Below are 9,626 nucleotides of genomic sequence, written 5' to 3'. Positions count from 1 at the left end.
GTTTTCTAATGGAAAATATAGGCCTAGCCTACCTGAAAGATAACCTGTCTATGAAGCATCCTAAACAGGCTGGGACATTTCTGCTTGCTAAATAGGTTTTTCTGCTGTTGATTTGCTCACAGTCCTTGGTGGCCCTTGGTGGTCAGTGCTTTGTAAAATGTTGCATTACAGTAAGACCACAAAAAGTCTCAAAAAGCATCTGAGCTAATGTTCATTCCCAAACAATCCTCTATTTTCAAAGGTGTTTCAAGTGACGTTAAGGAAGAGCATGGCTCAAAGTAAAGTAACTAGGGCTGAGACGACATAATTGACTAGACTACATAAATTCGTCAAAGTGAATCATTTATGTCAACTCGTCACAATGTAGATTTATTAACGCACCAGTGATGATCTAGGCTACATCTCCATTTAAACCAAATGTTTTAGAAGCACTTTGACAGATGTATCCAGGGCAGGGGCTGTACCTATTGCACGCGTGCTACAAAAATCATTCTGTGCGATGGATGATTTACTAACGTTACGCCTGATACAGTTTTGCCTATGGCTATACATGGGTGAGACTGAGACGCTTGTTTGTTTGTTTGAAGTGCTTGTTTAGGGTGTGACTGTGAGAGGTGAATCGATGTGTTTTGATTCCAGCTTGGTAGTTGTAGTCTATGCGATTAAAAAGCATGTGTGTGTGGGAAGTATCCAAACAATGATAACACTTTCATTATGGCTGCTTTAGCCACAGACCCTTAGCTACTGTACAGTGGGTCCCATTTAGAAGTGGCCACTTCATTCGCGCTTTCTGTGATTCATGCAGCTGGGTGAAATGTATTACAACTTTTAAGCCAAGAGTTGGGTGGCAGCTTAAGTCTGTTTTGATACTGTAAGCCAGGTGTTTTCAACCAGTGGTCCCTGACCATCAGTAGTTATTTTCCCAAATCAACAATAACGGACGCCAGCTCTCAACTTGGCCCGTTAAAATGTGAACAGTCTAGCGATGCATTTCATGAAGGCCCTTTTGGACATGTCAGTTATTTGTACCACTGGTTAGATGTAAAACTGCATTTCGTTTTAGACTATTGGTATTTAATTGACAATAAAGTTGAATATCATATGAACTAAAGATGACTAAAATCGTGCATATGTAGAAGAAGAAACATTCACAAAAATCCATGGCATGACCTCTCTTCTTGATAGCTGTTGAAAACTGCATGGAAATGACAGGGATTGTTTTGTTTATTAATAAATAAATAAATGTAAAACTGATACCTTCTGCTTTCCCCAAATACAATGTAGCCTACAGGTGTACATGACCTTTCATCAGTCCAGTTGCAATGGATGAACTGTGATGAACTGCCCTACGTGATTGTTTAGAGATTTTAAAGGTTTTATAACAATGTTTCAAATTTTTTGGCTAGTGCTACAAATCTATTCACCTTTGTAGCGCCAGCAGGCTACTTGCTGTGCGGCCCACACACACACACACAGGCATGCCAAACAAGCATACACAAAAGTTTCAAGAGTGGGGGTGGAGTAGAAGATGGATACAAATTGATTAGTGTGATTTATGTTCGCGGAACGGATGTACACTGTACAGGACTGAGCGGCGGTCATATTTTGTACCGCTATGCGGTACATCTAGTTATAAGATCTTATATGTGATCTAATATGATAAGATCACAAAAAAGGGAAACTGAGTGAGTAAGCGTGTGTGTGTGTGTGTGTGTGTGTGTGTGTGTGTGTGTGAGCACTCTCACTTCTGTGACTAAAGGTTCACTTTACAGCGCACCCCGTGTGTCTGAGAAAAATGTAAATGCAGGCCGTCGGGAGCCCCCATAGTAGCCGGCTGTGCTTCTGCCAGGCCGAGAGATCGCTTTCCGAAAGAAAGGATGACCACTTGAATTATTCAATCTCCTTTATGTGGGCTAACGTTGCAAATAAAATATCGCCACCATCCTCATCGGCTCTCTGCCCGAGGAGGGGTTCCAGAGATTTGGTGTTTCCGAGGCTGGAAACAGAGGTTCCAAGACTGGCCCTGTATGGGGGGTCTTCTATACTGCTCACCGTTACGGAAACTTCTGGCAGTGTCACCGAACGCCACCCCAGTCCGTGTCGAAGGGCATCAAAGGTTCCTTTCTGGCCACTCCTGTGAGTGTCTAGGTCATTAATGTGTCTGTGAAAAGCCCATCACACACTCTGCCTTTACAGAGAGAAAAATGAGCCCGAGATTTCAGCCCAAGTTTTTTTTGTTTTCGCAGCTGCTGACTCAGACTGTGTTTCTTTTCTTTCCGTCTTTCTTTCTTTTCACTCCCCTGCCGTTGTTCTTTGTGTCTCAAACATGAGAGAGATGATGTGAGCGTGAGTGAGCTGTGTGTGTATGTGTGTGTGTGTCTGTGTGTGTGTATGTGTGTGTCTGTCTGTGTGTGTGTGTGTGTGTGTCTCGGAGAGTCGGGATGATATAGTGCTTTGCAGATGGCAAATGGCGGTTAAAGAGCTGATTAATTTTTTTTACGCGTCTGCCGAGACAACACGCAGAGGGCCGAGCAGCGGAGGTCTGTCTGCCTGAAACATCATTCATTGGCTCACCTCTGCACCACTCCAGCCAATCCCAGAAGGCCTCTCTCCTCCTGGTGGTGGAATGGAATGTACAGGAAACAAGACAAAACGACGGCAGCCCGTATGGAGCAACATGTTGTTTGCCAGAGGGCACTGATGACACAAATCAAGCTGCAGTTGATGAGACGATATAAATCAACCTCTCCACCACAATTTGCCCCAAGCTAGATATTTATTCACATACTGTATGTACTGGTTACACTCATCTTTCCTCCGATATATAATTCTACCAAGTGCTCTTGGCATACATTTGGGTCTTTTTTTTTAGTAACCTGGCTGGATTTGACACGGTGGAGGGGCGAGAGCAAACCCTGACGTCACCGGCCAGTGTAAGCAGCATGTAAAGGTTAAGGAGGAAAGAATAGCCCCTCCACCACCCCACCTGCCCCAGGCCCTGCTCATGAATGGTGCCATTTAAACAGAGCAGATCCTGAGTGGGAGAGGGAGGGGTTGTAGAGGCTGCTGGCGTCACCCTCAGCACAGACACAAGGCACACTCACCCCCTCCAGACACACACACACACACGGGTCTGGGTGTCTGACTGGACCCAGAGAGGGTGAAGCAAAGAGAGGTCTGAGGTCTGAGGTCTGGTCCACTCCCGCCCACTGCGGTCATCCTTATCTAGACTTTCTTCTGCCTCATGACAGAATTCAGAGGAGGCCTGTTTTTTGTCACGCCTGTGAAGACAGCACAAATTGCTGACATTTTAGGAAACATTGAAGGCAATAGTTGAGACGTTGCGTTGAGAGGGTGTACCTCAGGTCATAACTTCTAGAATATTTCACAAGCCTGAACATGTAGGCGCCACTTTCAATTATTACTTACTACTGCATTCTAACCGATGAAAAACAGTTGATGATTTTGAAATGGTTATTGCATAATGTCTGGATCTGTTAACTTCAGCTGAACTGGCAGGTCACAGGCTCTTCGTTAATGTTCAGTGCATGTGTGGTTTGAGGCTCTGAGGCTCACAGAGAGGAGAAAAACCTGGGCTTCAAACGCAAGTGATGTGAGCATTCTATAAATGGCAAGGCTAAAATTAACCTTTCACCTTAAATCAGCCAAGCACGTAATGTCCTTTTTTTCCCTTCCCTCTCTTGCCCCTTCGTCTCCCCCGAGATCCTCTCAAAAGCATTTTGTTCTTTCATTCGGTTACTTCACCAGATTGGTGGCTGTCTCTAACGTGGAAAAGCAATCAGGACAAAAAGTGGAGGAGAGGGACTGCCAGGCCAGTCAACGTGGCACTGGGAGCCCTGGAAGCGCGTTGGGACGGGCACAGCGTTGGGATGAGCACAGCGCTCCACAGCATCTCCCAGTCAAGACCAGGGGGATTAGTTTTGTTTTAAAAGAAAACAGCGCGGAGGCCGACAGTGACCGAACAGTGACCAGACTGATGCGTAATTAGCAAGAGCTAAGCCATGGCCTAATTAGCCCGTAGTCCGCCAAAGCCACAGAAGCCGCAGTGCACGAGCCCACGCAAATACTGGCACGGAGACAGATAATGGCCACGCATGTGAGCGCCTTCACGAATGTCACACGATGGCCAAGTGCTTTGTACAGCTGTCTCTCTGAATTTGTGGCTTGAAGCGGATTTGATGATGGCTACCAGCAGGACTTTCATTTAGCATTGCCTCAGGGAAGACAGGATCGACTGCTGCTGAGGCATCAAGAAAGATGTCAAGGAAGACAGACTGGACTCAAAGTGGCATTTTCTCCAAATGTTTTGACTATTGTTTTACCGCAAATAGATATCGGTCATCTTAAATATCCCGCCGTTCCAAAATGGTCAGCAGCTCCAGAGCCTCGAACAATGACTGGTCTTCTCCCTCTCTCCGCTCTCCCTGGAGACGGCTACTGTCACAGTACGAGAGCGGATGAACCGTTGGCTTGATAAGCTCTGTTGTTGCAGCGCGGCCAGCGTGGAACGCCGACGTATTTCCTGCGGCTCCTCGGCAGCGCTGCGCTGGCCTCACGGCTCCGACACCGAGAGCGATGCTATCAGGTCCAGTCACGGCTCTTCCGGCCTTTGGAGCGGCGGGACAATGCAGGGGGGCAGAGGCAGGAAGAGGCCCCTGGGGACGGGGTGGTGAGGCAGCGAGGAGCCGTGGAGCACCGCCACCATTGTTCTCCTGCTCCTGAGTCATGCTAGAGCTCCAACAGCCAACTCCCAGTCCTACTGATTTGGATGGACTTGTCACACACACACACACACACACACATGTATGCATGCACACACACACACACACACACACACACACACACACACACACACACACACATAGGAGTAAGGATAAGGAGGAGTTCTACTCACACTTTGTCGCAAAATGTCCTCTTTTTGCTGGTCCTCAGGAAAACAATGGCCAAAAGCCCAGGCAGTTGTTAGACATTTCCTACACATCTGAGGAATGACTCAATTTGTTTCTGCACTGACCAATTTACTGGAGGTGGTGTAGAATAGCCTAGCAGAACAAAAGCTCTCAGTGACTTAACATGGATAAGGGGAAGATGACCAAGTGTTTGTGCAAATTCCATAGCAGGAGTAAACAATCTGTTTTTAGACCTAACTGCCTCCTCTCACACACAGCCGCCAGGGGAGCAGCCTCATGTGAAACTGATTACTAATACACACTAACACCTGCTCTCTTTCATTAGGAACTCATGAAATATCAAACAAATGCTTTCATGGCATTTTCAGATATGTGCCAAATCTGGAGATGATGCAGCAAGGCACACACACACACACAAACGCACACACGCATGCACGCACACACACACACACACGCACGCATTCACACACACACACACACACGCACACACACACACACACACACACATACACAAACATACACACACACACACACACACACACACACACACATACACACACACACACGCACACACACACACACACACACACACACACACACACACACACACACACGCATGCACTCACGCACACATACACAAACACACACATACACACACGCACTCACACACGCACACATACACAAACACACACACACACACACACACACACACACACACACACACACACACACACACACACACACACACACACACACACACACGCACGCACGCACGTTTGATGCTGTAATCTGATCAAAAGACCAGTATACTTTGTCTGAGGCAGGATTATTAAATAATTTGAATTCTATTATAGAACCTGCGCCAGAATAGCTGTTCTGATTCAGCAGAGACAAAGACAGGAGATCAAGGTTTCAATCTGGTATCAGGTGGAATTGTAACCACAGTGGGAAGCTGTAGTATCGTGTAGAGCGTAGAAGTGGAAATGCTGTTTGCAACACAGACAGACACAACCTTTGTCCTGAGTGTGCAGTTCTTTCCTCTGTGTGTTTTTTCCAACACATTGGATCAAATTCCCCATCAAGTCAACACAGGGTGACAGATACCAGGAAAAAAAATAATACTGTAAAAAAAAAACTCCTTCGCTGGTCACTTTGCATCCTGACCCAGAGGAAGCATGTGTGCCATGACTCCTCTCCTCTCGCCCCTCTGCTACTTCCTGTGAGCAGAGGAGAAGAGAGGAGAGGAGAGGAAAGGAGGAGAGAGGAGGAGAGGAGGAGAGGAGGGGAAAGGAGAGGAGGAGAAGAGAGGCGAGGAGGAGAGGAGGGGAGAGGAGGAGAGGAGGGGAAAGGAGAGGAGAGGAGAGGACAGGAGAGGAGAGGAGGAGAGGAGGAGAAAGGAGAGGAGAGAAAAGGAGGAAAGGAGAAGAGGAGAGGAGGAGAAGAGAGGCGAGGAGGAAAGGAGAAAAGAGGAAGATATGAGACAAGGAGAGGAGAGGTGGAGAGAAGATAAAAGGAAAAGAAAAGAGAGAAAATAAAAAAACTCCTTCTCTGGTCACTTTGCATCCTGACCCAGAGGAAGCATGTGTGCCATGACTCCTCTCCTCTCGCCTCTCCGCTACTTCCTGAGCCTAGCGGCAGGGTCAGGTGACCACTGGCAACCGTCGGGGCACAGGAAGTCAGATGTGACCACTGCAAATCGCACAGAGATGTGGAGTCACATTATCCACCAGTCCAGACACTGGGAGAGGCTGTGCGGAAAATCTGACTGGGACTGGACGATTGGTCACCAGTGATGTCTCCCTGTTAAATATGCTGAGACTGAAAAGGGTGAATTACTGAACTCTGCTTTAACCGCCTGCAGACTCGATGACCTCACCTATAGCACAGGAGAGAAGATAAAAGCATAGAGCCATTAAAGTGACAACACAGCCTGATGTATTTCATTTCAGCACTACACCAACTGTATATGGCCATCATATGTATGGAGATGAATGTGGGTTAGGTGGTAAGAGTGCTTGTGAGAAGGAAAGGGAAGAGAGTGGAAGTGTGATCATAAACACAACCAGTTCTTCTCCCATATCCAGTTTCTTGCCTCATCTGTATCAGTGGTTCTCACAGTGTGGGGCAAGCCTCACTAGTGGGGAATAGAGACATGACAGGTGGGAATGTGTGTTTTATTTGTGCCTACCTTTAGTAATGCTTTTCTTTTTAGACAGGCCTATATACATTAATGAGTCATAAAAAGGCTTATATACAGTAAAGAGTCATAAACAGGCCTATATACATTAAAGTACCATCAGATCCAGGGGACTGAAACAAGAAATATAACGTGGTAATATTTTAACGTTACCATTTTGCTGGGTGATGGGGTCAAGTGGGGCTTGACAATCCCCCACCTCCAGAGTGGGAAATTACAGAAGAGAACCACTGATTTGTATTGTCAGACGTGTGGAAAAACATGTCCCAGAGTCTTCTGTTAGTGTATCACAGGGCAGCAGACTGGAGTCCTTTTTAACTCCCCATACCACAATATTGAGTAGCTTAGGGTTAGGGGTTAGAGGTTAGGGGTTAGGGGTTAGGCTCACGCCTGGGTATACATAGCACCAGGTTCATGTAGTTCCAGCTACAAAGTAAACAAAAGAAAGTAAAAGTAAGGAAGACAAAAAGAGAATAAAAAAGTAAGAACTTTACATATATCATTTGAAATAGCTACAAATACCTGAAATACTAGAAATACAAAAGTATGTACAAAGTACGATGGTTTATGTCATCCCTCATTTACTGTTTGGAGCAGGGCTATTCATGAGAGGTATAAATGAAAACTCCAGGTCTTCACTGGATTATGAGCCTCTTGGAACAAACTGGGTACAGCTGCATCTCAACAACAACAGAGCCAGAGACAAGAGTGATGAAGAACAAGAGTAGATAGCTCCATCTAGTGGTCGAATTGTCAAAATGCAGACAATTTGCAGATCAACAGTAATTGCATATCATGCCTGGTCTGTATGTAGTTTTTGCCTATTGTTTACACACTTTTTGCAGAATTTGGCTCATTATGTCAAAACTCAACACACAGCCAAATAAGACATAGCACTTGGAGATAAACAACTCACATATATGCCAAAATGAAACACTGCAATCGAAGCTCAGCAATCCTTTCTAAATGTCTAAAATCAACAGCAACACAGGGATGTGTTTTATCTAAAACACTGCAGTCTTTGTGTTTCTATTTTTTTTGTCATTTTCTCGGACTCAGTCTTCTGTGAAACTCAAAAGCAGAATTTCTGCAGTAATCAACTGACATTTTTTGCAACAAAAGTTTTTACAAAAAAATCTTACAAAAACATTCTAGAGACATTCTAAATAAAAGTACAATCACACTTATCAGTGTAAGTGAATGTATTATAAACAAATAAAAAATGTAGTTACAAAACAAAAGTAAAAAAAAAAACAATTACTGGAAAAAGTGTATGTGTGTGTGGTGGGGGTGGGGTGGGGGCTTTATGGATCCTGCCACAAGTCTTCATTGACATCGCAGGTATTGTCTTCTCGGGCTAGGCAATGGAGAAAATATCACCTTGTGTGCCGTATGCACCATTGAACTGACCCCACCTCAATGTCTCTGCATCCCCTTTCCATTGCTTGCAAAAAAGGCATGCAGGTATGTGGTTGGTGGTCATATACAATGTAAAAGCACACAATTGAACAGGTACACACAATAACTTACCTGAAGTGTATTTGTAGTGCTAAGCCTCAGACTGATTGGTGCTCAGTTTTCTCTGTAAGTGTTTTCAGGTATGTGTGTGGGTTTTACCAGATGCTTGCATTTTGAATAGAAGTGTTTTCCCAATGATAACAGGAGTATCATTTTTGAACAAAGTGTCTAATGCAAGAAATGTGTAGTGTTTTGCAATGTAAGAAAGGTATAGTGTTTCGCAAGTGTGTTGTGTTGTTAAAACAATGTACAAAGCAGAATATGTGTTTAAGCTATGGTTATGTGTTTAAAGTATGCTACAAGAAGTTTAGGTAGGCTTTGGTCTAAGCATTCGATTTTAGTGTGTAAGCAATGGGCAAAAACTGTAATATACATCCATGGCTATGGCATCTCAAGGACAGCAGATCCTTAGACAGTTCTTGAAGAACAAGAATAGATAACGCCATCTAGTGGTATAATAGTCAAAATGCAGCCTGGTCTTTCTAATGTACAGTACATTTATGGCAATGGCATCAGTCTTGCAGCAGTGAAAATATTGTCTTTCATCTTACTATCATCTGGATGATATATCTTGCCAAAACCTGAATTAATAGTTTGTCCCATATCAAATGTATGTTGGCCATTGTTGATAATATCTTTTGTTAGCCTATCCTAGACAGTGCCGGCACAATCTGCATTGCAAATCACACACACTGATGTGTGATTTGCTGATAAAGATACTGAGGACCATCATAAACCAGTGGATGATTGTTGTTGCTTAATTATGTTTTATAGCAAGGCTTTCAAAGCAAAACAAATAGCATCAAAAAATGAACATTAGAAAGCAAAATAAAAATAATGTTTTCTGCTAAATCTTTTTTTTTTTTTTTTAAAACAAAGGCTATCTATTCAACTACTTTTAACAACATCTTCTTTTCTACAGAATCTCTTGATGTTCATGAAATAACTCCTCTTTCGGTCAGAACTGTCGATATGCATTC

This window comes from Alosa alosa, chromosome 4 (genome assembly GCF_017589495.1).
Source record: "Alosa alosa isolate M-15738 ecotype Scorff River chromosome 4, AALO_Geno_1.1, whole genome shotgun sequence".
Taxonomy (NCBI): domain Eukaryota; kingdom Metazoa; phylum Chordata; class Actinopteri; order Clupeiformes; family Clupeidae; genus Alosa; species Alosa alosa.
This window is presented reverse-complemented; position numbering follows the sequence as displayed.